This window comes from Leguminivora glycinivorella, chromosome 7 (genome assembly GCF_023078275.1).
Source record: "Leguminivora glycinivorella isolate SPB_JAAS2020 chromosome 7, LegGlyc_1.1, whole genome shotgun sequence".
Classification (NCBI taxonomy): Eukaryota; Metazoa; Arthropoda; class Insecta; order Lepidoptera; family Tortricidae; genus Leguminivora; species Leguminivora glycinivorella.
In genome coordinates, this window is record NC_062977.1 from 628,873 (window position 1) to 651,347 (window position 22,475).

At 37.7% G+C, this 22,475-nt stretch overlaps 1 protein-coding gene across 1 annotated transcript in view; it reads right to left on the bottom strand.

Annotated features, from left to right (window-relative positions):
- The window catches only part of LOC125227984 (mucin-2), a 105,561-nt gene that overhangs the window by 70,951 nt on the left and 12,135 nt on the right, over window positions 1–22,475 (bottom strand). The gene's annotated exons all lie outside the window — the stretch shown is intronic.

Genomic DNA, 22,475 nt, shown 5'->3' on the forward strand with positions numbered 1-22,475 from the left:
ATGCATCCGCCAACGCATGATTAAGTGCCTCAACTCTGGCTGCAATGTAGGGCCAACCATAAGGTCGTTGTTTAAGGACACCCCGTTTGTGCCCTTGCATGAAGCATCGAAGACAATGCGCACCTTAGTAGTTTCCCGTTCGTCCCGTACAACAGCATGGTAAGGTAAGTATAACCCCTTTTCTTTAGATTCTTGTTCTGTCAAAGGTTCCATGTGATTTAAGTCCCTATATTCATGGAACACCTTTGTGTATTCTGTTTCCAGACGCTCGTCGTTTTGAAGCCGCCTTTCCAGAGAGTGAAACCTACGCAACGCAATCTCTCTGGACCCACCATCTACACAAGTTGGTTGCTGATCCCTGAACGGTAATCTAACAACGTATCTGCCCGCCTCATCTCGTGTAGTCGTCGCTTCATATATTTCCTCACATCTTTGTTCTTCAGGTGTCAAGATTCGTTGTTTGTTGCTAGGTTCTGACTCAAGTTCCCAAAAAGACCTCAGCAACTGATCCACCTGTGTGTGCAAGCTCACTAGCTTGCATGAGACGTTCGCCTGTAAACCTGTTTCTCCACATAAAATCCACCCCAATGACGTCTTTTGTGCCACTGTAGTCTCTTGGGGAGATTTGAATAAACCTGGTTGGATGATCCGTGCATAGACCTTTGCTCCTAACAGCATGTCTATTTTATTTGGCGTGTGATATTCAGGGTCTGCTAGCTCAACGGTTTGTAACTCAGGCCAGGATGTAATGGACACCTTTGTTGAGGGTTGATTAGATGTAACCTTGTCGACTACAAATGCCGTAACCTCGATGGCACTGTTGGTGTCAGATCGTGATGAAATCTTTATTTGAACGATAGACTTCAAAACTGTAATCAGCTGCCCTCGTAATCCTGTCACTGAAACCTTAGCTGGGGTTTGCTTTAACCCAAGCAACTGAACAGTAGCTGACGATACAAATGAAACTTCGGAACCCGGATCTATCAGGGCCCTTATTAGATGACTCTCCTCCTTCTCCCACGCTCTGGCTCTTACAACCGCGGTAGCCAATAACCCGTGCTGTGATACTTCATTCACGAAGTGATTTGAAACGCTGGTCCCCGGTGTAGGTTCTATCGTTGACACATTCTGTGTATGAACTTGTGCCACAGTTTGACCAGACGCTGTCTCTTTTCCCTCATTGGCTTGTGAATCCCCTTTTTGATGTAAAAGCGAGTGATGTCTCCTGTTACAGATTTGACAATTTGTTGTAACTTTGCAGTGCCTGGCGGAGTGATTCTGGCCTAAACAGTTGAAACACATACCACTTGTTTGAACAAAATTACGCTTGACCTCGACATCCAAAGCATTAAAATCTTTACAATGTATTATTCTATGTTCACCTTTACAATAACTACAAGATACATTGCTAGCGACGTGCATGGTACTAACTCTTTGCCCCTGATTACCCTTGACCTGACTAAAATTCCCCTTATAGTTATTATTAACAAACTTAGGTTTATGGGCGAATCCCGGTTTAGGTTCCAAAAATTCTAAAGAATGATACCTCGTTTGCAAAAAGTCTTTAAATTGGTCCAGTGACGGTAACTGTTCAGATAGAGACACAAATTCGCTCACCTTACATTCCCAAATCTTCCTACTTTCTGGATCCAATTTATGACTAACAATGTAAATTATAATGATATCCCAAGTACTTGTGTTTATTTTGAGACTAGATAAAGCATTTAATGTTTCTGTAGTACAGTCTAACAATTGTTTGATGTCAGTGGCAGACTCAGTCAGAAGAGTTTTTTGTGCAAAAAATCTTTTTAAAATACAATTTGCTAAATATTGTTTATTATTATAGCGACTCTCTAACTGGGTCCAACACTGCACATAGCTCTCACTAGAAATAGGTATATGCCTAAGAAGCTGCTCCGCCTCGCCTGCCAAATGCGCCTTCAGATAGTGAAGCTTCTGAATATCGTCTATATCCTTGTTTTTGTGGATGAGAGAAATAAACAAATCCCGGAATCCCGTCCATTCCTCGTACTTTCCCGAAAATGTTGGTATAGTGATCTTTGGAAGCTTCACGTGACTTGATTTTGATGTGGATGTATTTGGCAACATGGGACTAGCATTGCTGGGTATTGCCTTTAGCTTGCTCAAAACGTTCTTCAGTTCGCATTTATAATCCATGTATAACTCGTTGGTCGCCTCATACACGTCGTTCTTCATATATGCAGTGTTTTTCAATAACTCTTGCTCTGGTAACATCATGATCTGCATATGCATACGCGAAAACTGTTCCCATAGTGTTTCCAAGCTTTCCAGTCTAGTTTCGACGTATGCGACGGTAATCCGCTCCTTCGGAGACTTTTTATAATTGCTATACGCCTTAGTAATATGAACGTTTTGATCCGTTTGAAAGTTGATACTTGTATCCAACTTACTCATCTTGAAAAATTACAAGTCCCAGCAAAATCTGTTCAAAATTTTCTAAGTCCCAATCCTCTCGTAAATCTGCTAAGTCCTTATAGGTATAGAATCTTCAAAAAAATCGCAAGTGTTTTTTTCCTCAAAATTTTCTAAGTGTTTCGTCGTTTTAACTTCGCTATAAAATCGGGCATAGGTTCCCCGTCGGATCACTTTTTCTTAAATTATTCTAAGTGTTTAACACTTTGAAATTGTCTTCTGTCCATGAATTTTTCTAAGTCCAAATTTGACACTTGACAGTTGTATTGTTTTGACAGGTGACAGTTCCAATTAGTGACACTTTGCACAGATAAACACATAAATGTACTCACAGTTTTTAATCTTCTTACACTTCACTAGTACTCTGAACCTCAGTTTGAATCTTCCCGCCAAGTTGATCACCGTGACGTCACCCAAGGTCACGGCGCTGCTGACTCCGTCGACTGCTCCAATCCGCTGCCGCCCTCGGAGACTGCACCCTCGACAACAATCCGTTGCCACTTGGTACAGGAAAGCACTACTAAAACTTAAGGCCCACAGTACATCCCGGTTCGAAGGACCAATGATTGTACCCCTAATTTCAAAAAGGGCGCTCTTTACTTGGAAGCAATGAAACCAACATTAACATTCACAAATAAAGCCAAAATTTATTAAAAATAAAGTTCAACACTTATATACAAACACGGTAAGAATTTCGTTAGCTAGTTTACGGCCGGTACAGCGACATCTAGCGAGACATTGGGTAAACTGTTTACTATGAGCTTACGAACGGACGCGAACAGGGCAAACGGCAGTGTTTGCCGAAAACTAATTCGAATGGCGTATATTGTGTCTCGGTATGCACGGTGGTGTTATATGAGAAACACCAATAACTTAACCAAGTGCTCCAATCGGTGCGGTTGTTACTACATTGAATCCTAAGATACGCACCTAGATTTTTGTGTGTGTTTTCAAGCGCTCCTATGGTTTCGTGGTGATAAGCAGTCGAGTGTAGCTTATTGACACCTAATAATTTACAAATATCGCTAAATACACTAGACATAAATTCGGTACCTTGATCCGTTATAATGTCGCTTGGAATGCCATATCTTAAAACGAAATTATTTACAAAAGCTTTACTTACAGATTCAGTGTCTTTTCTTTCTAACGGGTATGCTTCTACGAACTTAGTCAGTTCACACTGGATTGTTAATACGTACTTATAGTTATAATTATCTATTTCTAAAGGTCCAAGTATATCTAAAGAAATTCTTTCAAAAGATGAGCTTGGTGTCGAGGTGATCACCATTGGTTCCTTAATGTACTTATTAGTGTGCTTGTTGTATTGACAATGTGCACATTTCTTAACGTACTCGTATACATCGTGGCTCATTCTTGGCCAGAAGTAGTGTTGCTTTATATTATTAAGCATTCTATTAACCCCCGCGTGTCCACTGGTGGGTAATAGATGAAAATCGTTTAAAATAACTCGTATTTCGTCTTTATCGTATACTTTTGTAACACCTCTTGTTACTAAGATCCTAGGAATATCACATTTATAGCTAGCTAAAAATTCATTTACTTTATGTGCATTTCGATAATTCTTTATAATTATAACTTCACTTATGTTTTGCTCCTTGCAAAATTGTTCTAATTCCCTCGCTAACACGCCTACGGTAGATAACGATCGGGATGTAAGATACATGTACGATTTGCTTGGTACGTACCAAAAATTTCCTTTACTACTCATTATTCCATTTCGACATGTCTTATAGTTAGAGTTTAGTATTAATTCAATATAATTTTTTGGTGCTTTGATGATTTCCACCACTCTAGGTTGATCAAGCCTATCGTGTGCGGGATCATCTGTCACTAAGCTACCTTGATCACACGTTTGTTGTTGTTCTTGCTGCGCGCGTAACTTCCGTGATTGAGCTCTCGTTATGACTGATACAACGTTTGTCCTAATATTTTTTAAATCATCACTATTCATCGGTAAACGACTCAATGCGTCTGCAGCTGCATTGTTTCGTCCCGGAATGTATTCAATGTCAAAATTTAATTCCTCCAAATATAATCTATATTTGGTTAATCTGCTCGAAGGATCAGTCATTCCGAAAAGATAAATTAAAGGTTTATGGTCTGTGACAATTTTAAACTTTTTCCCATAGAGATATGGTCTAAAATGTCTTGTCGCCCAAACTATAGCTAGCAATTCCAAATCTATTATTGGGTATCGCGTTTCAGCTGGCTTAAGGTTTCGACTTGCATACGCGACTACTTTGCCATTAGAATTAGACAAAACTGCTCCTAAGCCTATCTTTGAAGCATCTGTATGTAAGGTAAACACATTATTTTCAGAAAAATCAGGGTAATCTAGAACTTGTGGACCTGTAAGTATTTCTTTCAATTTTATAAAGGCTGTTTCACACTCTGGGGTCCAGTTGAAAACTGCATTTTTCTTAGAAAGTTGATTTAATGGATAAGCGATGTTCGCGAAATTTTGAATAAACCGTCTGTAATAATTGGCAAATGCTACGAATCTTTTTACCTCATCTGTATTCGTTGGTCTTGGATATTTATTTAATGCTTCTACTTTTGCTGGATCGGGTTCTACTCCATTTGAAGTAATTTTATGGCCTAAATACATTATGTCTTTTCGCAAAAATTCACACTTTAATGGATTTAACTTAAGATTTGCGCTTCTCAATCGTTCTAACACTCGAATAAGGTTATGGTTGTGTGACGTCATGGAGTTTCCTATGACAATGCAATCGTCTAAATATATGAAACATTGTTTGTAATTTAATCCGGACATGGCTATAGTCATAAGTCTAGAGAAAACACTAGGGCTTGTTCGCAGTCCCATGGGACATCGCTTCATTTGATACATCTTATCGGTCGTGAACGCTGTATACTTTCTAGATTCTTTGTCTAAAGCTAGTTGGTAATAACCTTGAGAAAGATCAAGTTTTGAAAAATATATACTACCTGCAAGGGAATCTAATATTTCGGTTATATTGGGTAGTGGGAACTTATCATCCTGTATCTTATTGTTAAGCTGCCTATAATCAACAACTAACCTCCACTTCTTTTCTCCTAACTTATCACATTTTTTTGGAACTAGCAAAACTGGGCTGGACCACTCAGAGGTGGTCTCCTCTATTATATCGTTATCTAGCATATTTTTAATCTGAGTTTGAAGTTCATTACGTAAAGCATGTGGTATTCTGTATGGCTTTACGTATACTGGACTTGCATTATCTTTTAACTTAATTTTGTGTTGTAGCAAGTTAGTTGTAGTTAGCTTGTCGCCGGGCAGATGAAAAACATCTGCGTATTTTGCGCAAATTTGTTCTATGCTTAATTGTTCCTCTTTATTTAAATAAGTCTCTAAATTTAAAAGATCTAATAATGTTTTTACTCTGTCAACACTAATTTTCCTTGAATCAAAATTGCAAATATCAAAATGGCATAATCTGTGTACATTCAAACTTGATAAATCTAAACTGACTGACTTATCTGTCGTATTTAATATTCGTACTGGTATTTTACCTTTCTCTGGTCTTGAAATGACACCTGCTACAAAAACGCCTTCTTGCATTTCTTCCGATAGTACTACACAATCATCGGTCAGCTGTGACGCGATGTGAGTCATAATTTCGCAGCGAGGTGGTATGTTTTGAATAAAACTACTTTTAGAATACACGTTCATAGGTATTGAGACAGTTTGACCTTTGTCCTCTAAAAATAATGCATTATGTTTATAACTTATGTCTGCATTGTAACGTAAGAAAAATTTTTCACCTAAAATAGCTTCAGCTGAGCATTGCAAATTCTTAAAAACATGAAACTTTCCTTTGCAAACGAAACCGTTAAAGTCTAAATCTAAATAAATGTATCCATCTGAAATTAAATCTCCACAAACTCCCGTAATAGTAATGCTATCTCCTTGAATTCGTTTAAGGAGATCGGTTTTGTCTTGCAAATATTCATACCTAATAGCACATAGGCCTGCTCCACTGTCGGCCAAAAGTTTTAATTTATGTCCATTACCTACAATACAATTTACCGTACTATAATTATTTTTGTTATAGTTAAATATCGCACTATTCATGTTAGTCACGAAAAAACTGCTTATTTGGCTTTACGTCCTCATTTGCCGATCGTGTGTGTTGTGCACGTGAATGCGCGGGCGCGGGCCGCGGCGGGGTCGCGCGCGCAGGTCGGCGAACGCTGGATGCGCGGTCAGCAAAAGGCTGTGGCCGCGTAGCTCTATTTGTCGGGAAGTGTTGCGAAATACTTGCATTACGGCTATTATTAGAATAATACCGTGTTCTAAATGTATTTCTGTCTGTATTATAACTTTTACTCCTATCGTAACGATTAGAATAATTATTCCGGTTCCCGTTGTTATGATAATTATTACGAGAACGTCCGCGTCCGTAATGTAGGATCTGATCGTCCCGTGGTGATGAACTATACTCATCAATGGCTGTCCTAATAGCTTCAGGCAAAGATGTAAATTGCCTAGAAGATATTATTGTGCTTAATTTTGGGTCTGAAAGACCATCTGCAAAGCGCTTAATAGCTGACTTTTCGTTCAGTGGCCGCAGTACGTCGTACCTACTGTCGTTACCGTCGGCCTGTGAAATAGTCAAATTGACAAAAAGATCCTCAATTTCAGCTCCGAAAGCTTCTATTGTTCTCCTACCTTGTCTAGCTCTGTACAGCTGAGCCTGAATTGATTCGGACGATTTTTTAGGAAGCAAAAATGTACGCATATCCGAAACGAGAGATTCTACGCTAACGTATGATGATGATGTCTTTAACCTGAGCTTAGCGCTAGACGAAAGTCTTGTTTTTAAAATGAATTCTATCAATGTCTGTTGAGATTCGGTATTAATAATAGTACTGTACATAAGAATACCATCTATTAACTGTTTAGTTGCATCCTCTTGTCCTGTCATGACGGGCAACAAGGCGATGGCCGTTTTAACATCAAAACTAGGTTTAGCCATTTTTTCGTCTGTTTGGGAATCTGTATCAAAGAATAGTAACGATAACTTAATCCTCTCGTAAGTGTCTTTGACTTCGCCTATAAGTAAATTACCTAATTTTATTTCTGAAGAACTATATTCGTCCTGCTTTTCCTTTAACTGAGACACAATATCCGCAAAGTGGTCATATAATTCATTTGATTCCTCTAATTTTCTTCTACCTATTTCTTTCCGTCGCCTCTCTGGACCTAACTTCGAAATATCCTCTTTTAACTTATTTCGTTTATCGCGTAAAGACTGTAATTCTAATAACATAATAAATTTGTCACCTCAATTAATTAATAAAAAAAAATGCTTCAAAAAGGATCCCTATAAATTGCTAAATAACATGACAAAATAATATAACTAACTTACATAGATAGCGGCAATGTACTTCGCTTAGTAGGTCATGTTGAATTGTTGACGCTGCATTCCGCGCTGACACGGGCGGGCGGTCGGGCTGTCGCGTGACGCTGGCTGGCAACGTGAGTCTTCCATGTGCACGTGACCGATGCTCTGAAGATGATGCGGGCCGGGCTAACCCTGGACTCCCTCGAGCTGGGCCGGGATAACCCTGGACACCTCTTGATTCGCGAGCCGGGAAACCCTGGACAACGCTCTTCTTTCTTCATAGACTTATATACAGTACATATTTTCTTTCTTCTTTTCTTCTTTAGTTTGCTGAAAGGCTTCTTTCTTCTTAAAAATGATTTCTTCGACGCCGATCTTCATAAGAGTAATCTTGGATGTGCAGTGCCGGTCTTCATAGTGGTAATCTTGATTCTTCAATCGAATAAATCTTCAGTCTTGAATTGTTTTTCTGTCTTCATTTTCATATGTTGCGCTCCGTGGTGAAATCCGTTTCCTTGGTTCTACTGGTATGGGTCGCCATGAGATATGATGAAGTTGGAGGGTTGAATGGAGGTTAAGTAAAACCGGTCATTATGGATGATGTGTGTTGTATTGTCAATAATCAATACAGAAGAGAGACAAGTAAAACTAAACATACTTTATATAGTAAATTATTGCTTACATGCTATTTTATTCACATACGTGCGTCACATGTATGTTGCAGACAGTAACGTTAAGTTACTGTTAAAGTGTTAATTAGGGATATACTACAATTTATGTAATTACTATTTATATATTGCTATATACAATTGGTGATTGTTAACAAAATCATTAATAAAAAATAACAGTGATAATATACGTGTTTCATTACTTACAGCACCACCACCAAGTATCAAAGTATTAGAAGCGCTGTATTTTCGCACCTATAGCGGTGTGGTCTATCGCTTCACATTTCCAAAATAATCTATCTCAAATTTGCTGCTGTACAGATTTGAACCTTACAATTATGAGGATACAGTCGCTTCTTGTTGTCTTAGCGCGTGCAAATACAGAAGCTCCCGCTCAACACAAAAGGAACAATACCTTTGTTTAGAAACGTTCGTTTCAAAAAATTCATACTATATAATTATTTAGGTGCTAACATCTATATGACTACAAATATTAAAAATCTTACGCTTTACAATACTAGGTGCCAATTATTATTTTAGTCGTCAAAGTATTGTTTAATGTTCCTCGGCAGTATTTTTGTCGCTTGAAATTTGCTGCTGTTTCTTCAATAATAATGATGCTTAATATTTGAGGCTCATATATATTTTTTGTCGCCACAATATTAAAACACAGCCACATTATATTATTGTATGCCCGACATAACTTCCCGTTTAATATTTTAGTTGCCCGGTTAATTATATGCCATAGGTTATTTAGAAATGGTAGGTTTAGGTTATTTAAAGGATATTTAAAAAATAGTTAACAATGTTACCGCACCAATCGATCGATGACATTGATCGACAGCGACGTGGAACAGTCAACCAGACTCTAGAATGAGTAGTTTCTTGCCTCTTTGGGACTTTTTTAGCGTAGGTAAGGGTAAGATTCTATCAGTCCAATATCTTGAACCAATGTAATTTTACCTCTCACATTTCTCTCAGAGATTAATTATAAGCGAAGCAGATGTGACAAAAATTGCAGTTCAAAGTGATACTGCATTGGCGTTGCACACTTTTCAAATAAATTGCAGCAGGGGCCCATTTCTCAAAGCTACAAAGTTACAATTCTCTCGAAGTTACAATTTACAAGTGGTAATCAATGTCTAATATGACAAGTTGGAAAGAAACTTTCGCTTGTAACTTTCAGTTTTAAGAAATGGTCCCCAGGTAGCAGTCTGTCGTTAAGTCTCATTTTTCTTGCAAAAAATGTACTTATGTTAGCACCGGATATTATCACAATAAGGAGCCGCGTGTCGCTGTCGATACGTACAGTCGTCGACCATTATTCCCCAAACAAAAACACGACCATACCCTTTGTATTACGGGATAAATTCGCTTATCTCAAAGGATACAGTCGGCAACAAATATTAGTAAACATTTTTGACACTTAATGCCTTAATGCCTCGTCTATAAGGTTATAAATTGAATAGAAGTGTACGTTAAGTGTATGCTCGCATAACTGCGATCATCTCATTACGCGTCAGGTTTTATTTTAAACAACGAAGGCTGGCGCGGGCTAAGAATAACTCTTGCATAGCAACTAGAATTTCAGACTATTTATACTATTCGTACCTACCTATAATTAGAAAAAAAATGCGTTGGTAACCCAGAGAGTTAAACGTGTGACTTCAATCCGGAGGTCGGAAATTCCAATTATCTTTCAAACCTATATTTTTCGTAACTATTTATCACTGCGTTTTCGGTAGAGGATATCACCGTAAGGACGTTATTACCTTGTTCACCTTACTCTCCCATATAAAACGCGGCCTGATTCTAAGTTATTATTAAATGGGCGGACCGGCAAAAACAAATACATAGGTTAAGGGGGGTTTTCAGTATATATTGGTAAAAAAGGACCTTATTTTATTTTATTTTTATTATTCAAATAAATAAATACAATTGGGATAGCACATAAATAGTAAAAAACAGATTAAAAACAGACGAGAAAAAAAACAATATTCTATTTAGGCGACGACGTAACAGCGTAGTTTCGTTCCGTCGTCTGACACTTATATTGAAAGGATTTGGTAGGTATACAAGCTTTTGATAAGTTTTTCAGTAAAAAACACTGCAGTAAGCTACTAGCAAATCCGAGTATAAAGTCACCTGACCGATTTGTCTAGTCTAGTAAATACGGAAGCTAAAACTAGTCACATGTCACTGACTTTTCCTCAAATCCTTCAATCTTCAAACTCGTAAACAGTAATAAGGTCTTCAAGCTATTTTCCCGTCAATAACTAAACAATGTGGCCTAATACGTCGGAAAAAGGAAAACTATAGGCCTTGCTCGCGTACTAAATCTAATACGCTATTTGGTTGCTGATACAAGTACATACTTTGATAAATTATAATAAATTAACATTATTATTTTACTTACAGTCTTTATAGGAAAAGGTCAACCGTTGGTAGTCACCAAGTCTGAAAGGTCTTAGTTCAAAAACGCGGCTGTATGCGATAGACGCGTCGTTGTAAGCACGCGATCACGGGATGTAGGTACGGAAAGAAGACAACACGCTTACCGATTTTACTCGTAAAATAGTATACTATAATCAGTATGAGATTTAAAACGGATGTTCCATGGTTTAAAAAATCACCAATTCACCAGTAATGAGGGACCAGCAAAAAAAAACAGTAGCCTAAAACATTCAGGATTATATTTAGAAACATTATCTTTAACTGCAGTTAGTGTTAAGTCGGAAGAAGGAAAACTAAAGGCCTTGCGCGCGCTACGTGGACGGATTGCGTATGGACTTAGTTTAAATTCATACTAATGCAGGAAAATCCCTTTAGGAAATACCACTTAGGAAGCACCAGTTCAACAATACGCGCTGAATGTACAAATTAGGTTTTTGTTTCTAAACAATCAATAAATCGCTCTAAACAAATACGGGAACCAGTATTTGGATTTAACATGTTGTGCACGTATTTTTGAACTGGTTTTGATACAATTATGATTCGTAATAAAAATACTGTTAGCTAAATATTGCAATCTGTGTTATATACCCTTCAAAATAAACTTTAAATAAGCACTAATTTATTACTTACGTGGCCTTTTTTTGTTTTAGCTGATTTCTTAAAATAACTTCACACTTCCGCATACGTACCTGAAAAGAAAAACAATCATCATTAATCCATACTAATATTATAAATGATGGGAAAGTGTGCGTGTCTGTTTGTTTGTCCGTCTTTCACGGCAAAACGGAGCGACGAATTGACGTGATCTTTTAAGTGAAGATAACTGAAGGGATGGAGAGCGACATAGGCTACTTTTTGTCTCTTTCTAATGCGAGCGAAGCCGCGGGCAAAAGCTAGTTTAAATATAAATCGTAACGTATTATTAAAGTATTTTTTTACGGAATGGAACTACACGCGCTTGTATGGAATGGAACAATCTTGTTATGGAAATATGTAGACAAGACTTTGATTTGTTGACAGGTAAATAATTGCATAATGAGATACGATTATGATTTAATATCGGAAGTGGGTTTGGATGGATGACAGCAACTGTATACAAAAACACACAGTGCTTTAATTCAGGCACGTGGAAAAATTACGCAACTTGACATGAGGAAGACGTACCTCAACGGATGATGGTACCGGGCTATGACAGTTGTTTCAGTGGCTGTTGATTGGATTTCAATTCAGTACACATAGGTATTTAAATTCTAAGTAGATCTATATCATAATTATATGATTCAAAAATTTGTTTAATCATGACATCTAAGTACTTCTTATAAATATCCCAGACGAAAGCTTCTTCAGTGACTGGCTTCGCTTTTCAACGGTCGATCTTTATTTAGGCTAGGTTGATCTGTGTAAGGTGACCCCCAATATTTATTTATTTATTGTTTTATTTGCGTAAATAATAGTTTCTTACTAATACGGGTGTCATAAAATCACGCGTCAAGATTGTCAGTGCCGTACCAAACCGCAATAAGTTCAAAATCTTCACTCCTTGTTCTTAAGTACACAAAAAACTGCTACAACTTCAGCAATAAATTTAACTTCGAGCAAAAAGGGGAGGAATCCAATAACCACCAAGTTCCCGTTCGAATCTAACGGCCGGAGTGGCTGCAATAACATCCGGACTGCGCAAATGTTGTTCTGGTAACAGGTCTATTGGATTACGGGAAAATTACCTTTGCCAGTGGAGTTTTAGCTCTTATCGGTGAAGAACAAAAAAAAAAACATCTATAAATACGTATGGTACCGATCACCTTTAACCAACAAGATTAGCTGAAGTCTGTTATAAAATGTCTTATTCGTTCAGAAAAATATGTATAAAAGTACATAAAGAAATTTAGCGAGCTTTTATCTGCAGTAAATCTGTTGCTATAGGATTTGTAATCTGTACCACTCATATATATATTCTCTGGCTACAGCTCATCGTCAAGCAGGTGATAATTTTTGCCAACGTCACATGAAAAATGGCATGAATATAGCCAGATCACCTTTGCTCCGTGCGAAGGTTCAGTGAAACCACACAATGGCGGGTAATTATCATACTACAATAGGCGCCGCTTCCTGGCGCGTCTTGCTGCGTTTTGTTATAGATAATTGTTACTAATCAGCAACATACAAAACAAATTTACTGATTTATACAGTGGGGCTAAATGTAGCGTTCGACGACTAAAGAATACCATGTATTTCCACAAACCGCGTTATGAAACGTTTAAGTACGAATAGCGCGGTCACAGACATTATGACCAATTTTACAGGTATAAGGTAGTACAGGTACAGGTACCACGATTTGACCACTCTTTTTCCATTTTATTAGTAGAATTTAAATAACTTGTTGTGATTCTTTATATTGCGGTTTATAATTATCACTGTTTTCATTTTTGTTTTTTATATTAAAAAAAAAATTCAGTCGAATTGAGAACCTCCTCCTTTTTTTGAAGTCGGTTAAAAAGAAATAATTTATGTACTAATAACATTATTAAATAATTTTCGACCAGTCTACGCTCTGAGGCTCATGACTCATTTAACTCTTTTATTTGTATTCACTCACGCGACATATTACTAAACAGCCTAATTTTATAAATAGGTTATTTGACGTGGCTTAACGGTAATTATCATTCATTAGTCTCATTAGCGAATAGTGCAGGCGTTATGTCAGCGGTGATTCTCTCACAAGGCCAGTTGGTCACAGCAGTCAATGAAGATTTAGAATCATTAGTGACTTTGCGGAAATGCCCGGTTTTCCTTAAGGCACCCACTCACAAGTTTAACACTGTGTTTTTGTTGAAATTGGTAGCTAATGAGGGTTAATCGTCTGATAGCTATTAAGACGCTCTGACAACACCCAATGGCCTTGACGCTAGCGTACACTGTCTATTCATATGGGAGTAAGTGAGCGAGCGATGTCACTAAAATGGAGCGGCTAGGTATGAAAAGTACAGAATAATATTAAAATAAAATATTATAGAAAGATGCATTATTTGTGCAATATGTTTCGTTAGTGTTTTAGATATGTATATTTTTATTATTGTAATTTTAATTAAAGACAACTAAGTGAATAATTGAACGACATAGAACCGTTTAATGACGAACTCGAGACCAATCTTTGCAATTTTTTTCTATCGAGCCGATTTCATTCAATCATGTATCGAGTACGGCTATGTTCGTTGAAATATAATGAATAATAACATATAATTTACTTGCCTTACTAAAACTAATAGTTTGTCTTAAAAAACTGCGCAAGTAACATACCTAACCATAACCTGTACCAAGTACAAGTCCGGTCGTGTGTAGAATATTGTTCTCACCTGTGGGATGGTTCAGCGAAATACCAGCTTGCGGCGCTCGAGTCAGTCGAGAGGAGGGCCAAGAAGATCATCAATGACGACGAGCTGACCAATTCTCGACTACATAGCCTGGAGCATCGTCGGAAGGTTGCCAATTTATCGGTATTTTACAGGATACATTTCGGAGAGTGCGCTGAGGAACTGTATAACCTTGTTCCTCCGTCCCCATTTCACCATAGGACCACTAGACAATCGGCAATGCGGCATCGCCTCATGGTCAGTATTCCAAAAATACGCACTAAGCGTTTCGCTTCAACATTTCTTTTGCGAACCGCCAAGGAGTGGAATGCCCTTCCTAAGTCTGTGTTTCCGCACGAGTACAATCCAGGTCTCTTTAAAGTAAGAGTAAATAGGTATCTCATAGGTAAGCGTGCTCCACCGTAGACCGCATCATCACTTACCATCAGGTGTGATCGTGGTCAAACGTCTACCTATCTATACAAAAAAAAAAAAAAAAATTAAGCAATTGGGTGTTGTCAGCCCCTTAAGCGATCACTGTCGTCCATGAACATCCCAAATACCAGCTTGATGTCTCATAAGGACCCTTGGCCTGCAGTCTATTAGTAGTATTAGGATCATTAGTGACTTCGCGGAAATGCCCAGTTTTCCTTAAGGTACTCAAAGGTCAACACTATATGAAATCAGCGAAATTCCTCACGACTCTTGTGAGGCGATTACGAATGTTAACCCTTAATTTGGCAGAGACTCTGGTGACATAAATTTTCCGATTTTACTTAATATATTGAATAACAGGTGTTTTTAAAGCGTCCGAAAAATATTTAAAAAAATCTAGATTTATTAGTTTTGGAAAAAAAATATGTCCGCCACAGCGGACTCTGCCAAATATTGGGATAAATTAATATGTCCGCTGAGGCGGACACTGCCAAACATACGGTCATTTAAAATAAACAAGTATTTCTTAACATATATTTATTTTAAAAATTAACAAATATAATAATTTTGTATGAAAATCAAACTGACACATATTTATAGTCAAATATCATTATTTTAACTTTTTTCCGACTTTTTGGCTAGGTTGCACAGGCCGTGATCACGACAGACTGATGTGACAGTGATGTCCCAGCAAAATGTCGTCGAAGATGTAAACAACACAAAACTACCCGAAATTAATTATATCAATGTTCGGGGCAGACAAAGAAATTATAAATTTTGATCTACCCGGTTTTCTTTAATGTTTATTCCCCCTCGCGCGACATGTAACATTCACAATATCCGCGCACTACGTATACCTAAAAGTGCCAAAATTTTAACTGCTTGGTCCAGCACCACACGCTGTTGGATTAAATAAAAAATCTAAGCATAAAAGCAGGCCACCAAAACAAGAAAATCAAAATAATAAACAAAACAATATAATAATTTGTTACAACACGTGTCACCGCAACATTGGCATAGTCCGCCACGGCGGACAAATCGTATTTAGTATATATTTGGCACTGTCCGGTGCGGCGGACAACCTGTTTAGATGATGATTATGAGTATTAGAAATTGAGAAATAAATTGAAAACATAACCACTTGCAACTATTATGTAATATATTTTATTATTTATACAACAGAAATACCCTGTTCTTACAAAAACCAAAAGAAAAACGCATAAATATTTTGCTAAAAACAGTTGACTTCTGACGCGATGCCATCTTGACGAGTAACTGTCAAACGAGTGTTGACAGTGGTCAAATAGTATTTTTATACAAAGCATGTATCATAAAAGAGTCTCTTTCCATATCTTAAATTAAATAAAATTATACCTAAAAAGCGAAATATTTTTTTTTATCACCTGTCCGTCCCACCGGACTTTGCCAAATTAAGGGTTAAGACTATTATTGACTTTGCGAAAATGCCCAGTTTCCTCGGAACTAATCCAACACCACCACTTGGACTTTGACACTGTATAAAATTCGACTTGATGTTTCGCGAGGTCAATAAAATTTGCTTCAGCAGTCAATGACGACTTCTTAAATCAATAGGGACTAAGATACGTTCACCTACATGGTGAAGGGTTCCCTTTCCTGTGAATATTAAATAGACATGTTTGCAAATTATTGTTACGTAGGTGAGAAAAGTCAGAAGACAGTCAAAAAGCATCTCTGTGGTGCTGATGACCATCCGATATTTAAGGTTGGTCTACGAGGAAAATAATGATTGACATGTACTCCACGACCAAGGTTGTTGACGTGCTTACTATGTTTGATCAATAATTTTTTGAAGACTTTGTACTTAATACAGCAAAAGGGAGTGTACACGTTTCTAATGGGTTGGCAACGCGCATGTGACACTCCTTGAGTTGCATAAAAAGAATATCTGTTACAAAATGTGCTGTTTGTTTCTTACGAGTAATAGGATTAAACATATTCTTGCTTGACAGTTGACCGACAAGCAAAATAAAAAAAATTCAAAAGTGATTGCTGCCAGATCTACAATAACTTTAAGGAAGTTTTCCGTAAATTGCACCCAATAGTCCCAATACCCAATTGACCGGGTCACGACTCCAAATGGATACACGGTCTATAGAACTAGCGTCAGATAAAAAGCAGACCTAATAGCTGTCCCAGTTGTCCTACAAAGCCTTCCGGCGCGGGGTCACGCCGGATACAGCCCTAGTCTACATTCTTTTTTAACGACCCGTTTAAAAAAAGTTGAAGAAAATGCTTTAACATCCTTCCGGAATAGGTACGAACGTAGTTCACAATCTTGTAAACCAGAACAAAATACATAATATATACGTTTATTTAAACATAACAATAATTATATTTGTGGTGGTATATTTTGATACTAAGTATTAGATTAGGTTAGGTTAGTATTGTATTGGTATTTTATTCATTAAATTTGAATCCCTCTAATTGGGGATACATCCTGGAGATCCTCAGAAACCGATCGGAAAGACTAGCATTTTTGGTTAAATCGAAGCTTCACCTAGCTGACAATGAAAAACATTTATTTCTATTATATTATCATCTCTTAGCACTGTAGGTATTTACTTTAGAGAACCGCTAACAACACTCGAAGGTATTCGCACATCTATGACGTATTTGCTCGGCTTGCCCGGCCGCGGCCCGCGAATTACCTACGACTGACTCACCCATTCAATGTCGCGATAATCGGAGGATATTTACACTTAACCTCTCTTGCCGGCCTTTGTGCTGTATACATAGACGTGTAAAGTATGATTTCAAGAATAATGTCGCATCTTATAAACCGACATAAATATCATACGTGAAACTGAAAGCATTTAAGCGATCAAGCCCATCATGTTATCTATTTCAGTTCATCCATACTATAATATTTTAAATGGGCAAGTGTGTGTGTCTGTTTGTTTGTCCGTCTTTCACGGCAAAAGGGAGCGACGAATTGACGTGATTTTTTAGGTGAAGATAGTTGAAAGGATGGAAAAAGTGACATAGGCTAGTTTTTATCTCTTTCTAACCCGAGCGAAGCCGCGGGCAAAAGCTAGTAACTTATAAATAGTAGTGAGACTACTTGAAACACAACTTTTAGAAATTTGATTTTTTTCCTTGTTGAATATCGCATCTATATGTTAATGAATTTGTCCAGCAGTGGGATGATTTAAAAGATGAGCAGAAATATGCAAAATAATCTTAACTAAGCAATGCGCCAAATATAATATGAAATAGTTAATACTTATGAAATAGTTTCGGTAAGTACTTACTGTATTCTGCATGTTTCGTTTCGTTAGAGAGTGACAAAGAAAAAGCTTCAACATTGAAGAACGTTAAGGATAATCTGACCAAAATATATTTTTTAAAGTAAGTACTTACCTAATTTGTAACATTTCACAATTTGTCTGCAATGTAAACTACTGGTGCCATCATGGATTTTTTCCATTGAAATCCTTCCGACATCTGATTATCGGATCGGATAATGCGAAAACGGACTTAAGTTACAAAAAAATTAAACACTTCAATCACTTGTCATATTATTATAATGTTCAAAGATAAGTGTCAGGTAGTGCAGCTGAGTGTACTCAATGTTTCGCCGTTACTCTGATTCACCCGGCGGCGGCGCTTTACGACACACTTTTACTTGTCACCTGACTCATATTTTCACTCTCCCTACTTTGTACATATATTATTTATGTTTAAGTAGCATACAATCACATGTTTGTTTGGTAGCGGGTCTTTATTTATTTTATCTTTGGTGTGCAAGAAATGAGTTCAAAAGGCGGACTGAGGTGTGTAAGTAGTTTATAACATAGTATAGTATATGTTCAAAATTCTACCTATAATTCTACCTACCTAACCATATATATTTCCACCGCACCACCCACGGCACCTGAACGCTTGCAGCATTGACCCTGAGCGTTGGGAGGAGCTTGCTGCAGATAGGTCATCTTGGCGATCAACAATCTTTAAGAATATCAAAGTATTCGAGGATATAAAAGATATGTTTCCCCTCCCCTCGCGTCTCGCCCCGCCCGCGCGGCCCTCTAATTAGTGGTTGACACCTATGACAGACTGTTATAAGACATGTGCGAAAACGGTTGTGCTTCCGTGATGAATTGTGGACCCCAGCCAATCCTGCCTGCAGTTCCTGACTCCCGGAGAGAAGGTTAGTGCATGTCTTTGACCACCTTGACAGATTTTTTGTATTTCTATTTTGCCCCCTCTTGTCCATTCATAAACAGTATAGACATAGAGTTAATTTTGCATGCCACAATTTATGGACAGTCTTAATACAGTCGTCTACAGAAACATACATGTGTTTCATTTAATCGGCTCCACAACGCATGGCGACCGTGACAGGACATGGTAAAATTAAAGCATTTTCTAGCAGCCATGCTACGAATTTTAGACAAAATATGTTGCAATACTGCAGCTGTACAGTCGACTACAAAGAGATGTATCCACTTTTTCACCTTATTATAATGCAGTAAGGTGAAAAATTGGATACATCTCTTTGTAGTCGACTGTACATAGTCTGAATCCAAACAAGACCTTAACGCAATAATACCATGCTTATAACGATGCTTCTGCTGCCATCTTACCCTGATATTATTCATATGTATTGTAAACTTATTCCGGTATTAAGGTACAGTAGAACGATATAAATTTGAAAATTGAGTACAGTCATAAACTCTTTAGACGCGGGATAGTATAATAAAGTATGGAACAAAATATCTTCAGTCCTCATAACTTATTCATCCTCGCTATCTACATAGTACAAGAGCGTCGCACAATGAGCTACAATTTTCATACCAGATAATAGAAGTGATGTGCAAAATAATAAGTTTATTCGCAATGATATCAAAATCTACTTAATATTAAAACAATTACTCGAATTAGTCACGGTAAAATCTTTCCCAGAAAAATTCGCAAATACCGAGACCGCCTGTATTTATTATTTGAATTTTCAAGAATATTTCCAAGTAATTAGGTATTTTAAAAACGTTCTAAGTTAAATATTACCGTCCTGTCCATCTAGTACCAGTTTAAAAACACACTTGAATTTGATATTCGTCATAAAGCTAAAAGTTACGTGACAGGACCTTAGTTCAACGTTAAAATGATAATGTATTTCAGTAAAAGTTACAAGTTCTAAGGAGGGTTCGGGTTGCCGACGACTCAAAGGACAATAAACGGAACAAGTTAGTTCCGTAAGACCTCCCGTCATCAGCACACCGCACCCTCGTTGAGCTCTGGCAGCCTTACTCACCGACAGGAACACAACACTATGAGTAGGGTCTAGTGCTATTTGGCTGCAGTCTTCTGTAAGGCGGAGGTACTACCCCAGTTGGGCTTTGCTCTAGATTCGAGCGAGACGATATCCGCTGTGCTGTGCCCTACCACACAAAGCGGAATATCATTCGCTATGCCCTACCTCCTATTAAAGTGAAAGACACTCCACACCACACACACAAGATTACAAAGTATTGTTGTAATGATTTACTGCTTAGTCAATTAACTAAGTATAATTACGTAACGTACAGTAGACATCGTATTTAAATTGAATTTAATATTTATTTCATTGATGAACTATTTCACGTCACTGTATTTTATTTATTTATTAATATATACAATTACCGCTAAAAGACTGTATATTGCATGCATGTTAGATCCCAAGAAATACAAAACTAATTAGCACGTAAGGTTCAACTGTAAGTGTTAATTTGATGCAATAAATTGAAATTGAAAATTGACATCAGGGTGCGTAACCGAATGGCACACACGCTCACGAAATGAAACGCTCGTAGATGTCTATCTCTATCGCTCATGCGTATTGGCGCGACAGAGCCAGACTACCTTTCGCGGCGTTTCGTTTTCGTTTCGCGTCGCAGAAATGCCATTCGTCTACGGCACCAGACCCTTTAGCACAACTTGCCTTGTCGCACGCGAGTCCATACATCAAGCGCGACTTCAAGTTTGAACTCGCGAGCGAGAGCGCAAGTTGTGCTAAACGCCAGATACATTTATTAAATCGGACCGGTCAAAGTGCTCACAAATATCGCCCAGATACCATATCCATATACAGATATTATTTCGCGCCCCAGCCACTCAGATATATGATGACGACTATTATATTACGTACTTATATGTGGTACTTACTTTTACCGAGCATTTCTAATAAACTTTTCTCAGAAAATTTCTCGAGAGATCACATCCCTATTCCTCATATGCAAAGGGTGTCACATTTACCGTGGATGCCCCGATAAAGTGGAGACTGGATAACAAAGTCAGCACACAACCACAATTCGCATGAATACTCCCACGTATTTTGGTCTTTTTTAGGGTTCCGTAGTCAACTAGGAACCCTTATAGTTTTGCCATGTCTGTCTGTCCGTCCGTCCGTCCGTCCGTCCGTCCGTCCGTCCGTCCGTCCGTCCGTCCGTCCGTCCGTCCGTCCGTCCGTCCGCGGATAATCTCAGTAACCGTTAGCACTAGAAAGCTGAAATTTGGTACCAATATGTATATCAATCACGCCAACAAAGTGCAAAAATAAAAAGTGGAAAAAAATGTTTCGTTAGGGCACCCCCCCTACATGTAAAGTGGGGGCTGATATTTTTTTTCATTCCAACCCCAACGTGTGATATATCGTTGGATAGCTATTAAAAAATGAATAAGGGTTTACTAATATCGTTTTTTGATAATATAAATAGTTTCGGAAATAATCGCTCCTAAAGGAAAAAAAAGTGCGTCCCCCCCCCTCTAACTTTTGAACCATATGTTTAAAAAATATGAAAAAAATCACAAAAGTATAACTTTATGAATACTTTCTAGGAAAATTGTTTTGAACTTGATAGGTTCAGTAGTTTTTGAGAAAAATACGGAAAACTACGGAACCCTACACTGAGCGTGGCCCGACACGCTCTTGGCCGGTTTTTATTTTGTATACTCATACTCAGTAGATGACTTCTAGCCACATTTAATGTTATTAAATTGGTACGAGCGAGTTGTATTCGTCTCTGTCGTTAATTTATTGGGCAAAGTTTTGTTAAGAAATTAGATATTAAAGGTTTCGAAAAAATGTGGTCTCCGTTTTAATTTTAATTCTGTAAAGCACTTTTTATGAACAAAGGAAAAAAACCGTATTTTTGGGCCAATGGTATTACTCAAAAGGAGTCTAAATGATTGTAGCAGAGGCAAAGCTCGTATTTGCTGTACGAGCAAACATCCATACTAATATTATAAATGGGAAAGTGTGTGTGTGTGTGTGTGTCTTTTTTTTTGTCCGTCTTTCACGGCAAAACGGACACACGAATTGACGTGATTTTTTAAGTGGAGATAGTTGAAGGGATGGAGAGTGATATAGGCTACTTTTTTTCTCTTTCTAACGCGAGCCGAGCCGCGGGCAAAGGCCAGTACTGAACAAACGTAAAAGTCATGGCTGCAACATTCGAGAATATTATAAAGTTAGTAACTTCGGAGCGTGTATATTTCACCAGCCCTTAATAAAGTGTCTAATTAGGCTCCATTGTGCTCTACTTTTCGACTTAAGAAAGACAATTTAATTAGAAATTACCGCTCCAGGATCTTAGCCAGCCGTGTAATGAATTTTAAAAAGAACAATTTTAGCATTAATTAAACTACTTAGCTACACGTATGTAGCCTTAGAGCGTTTTCACATTATCCGATCCGATATCGGATGTAGAAAGGATGTCAAAGAC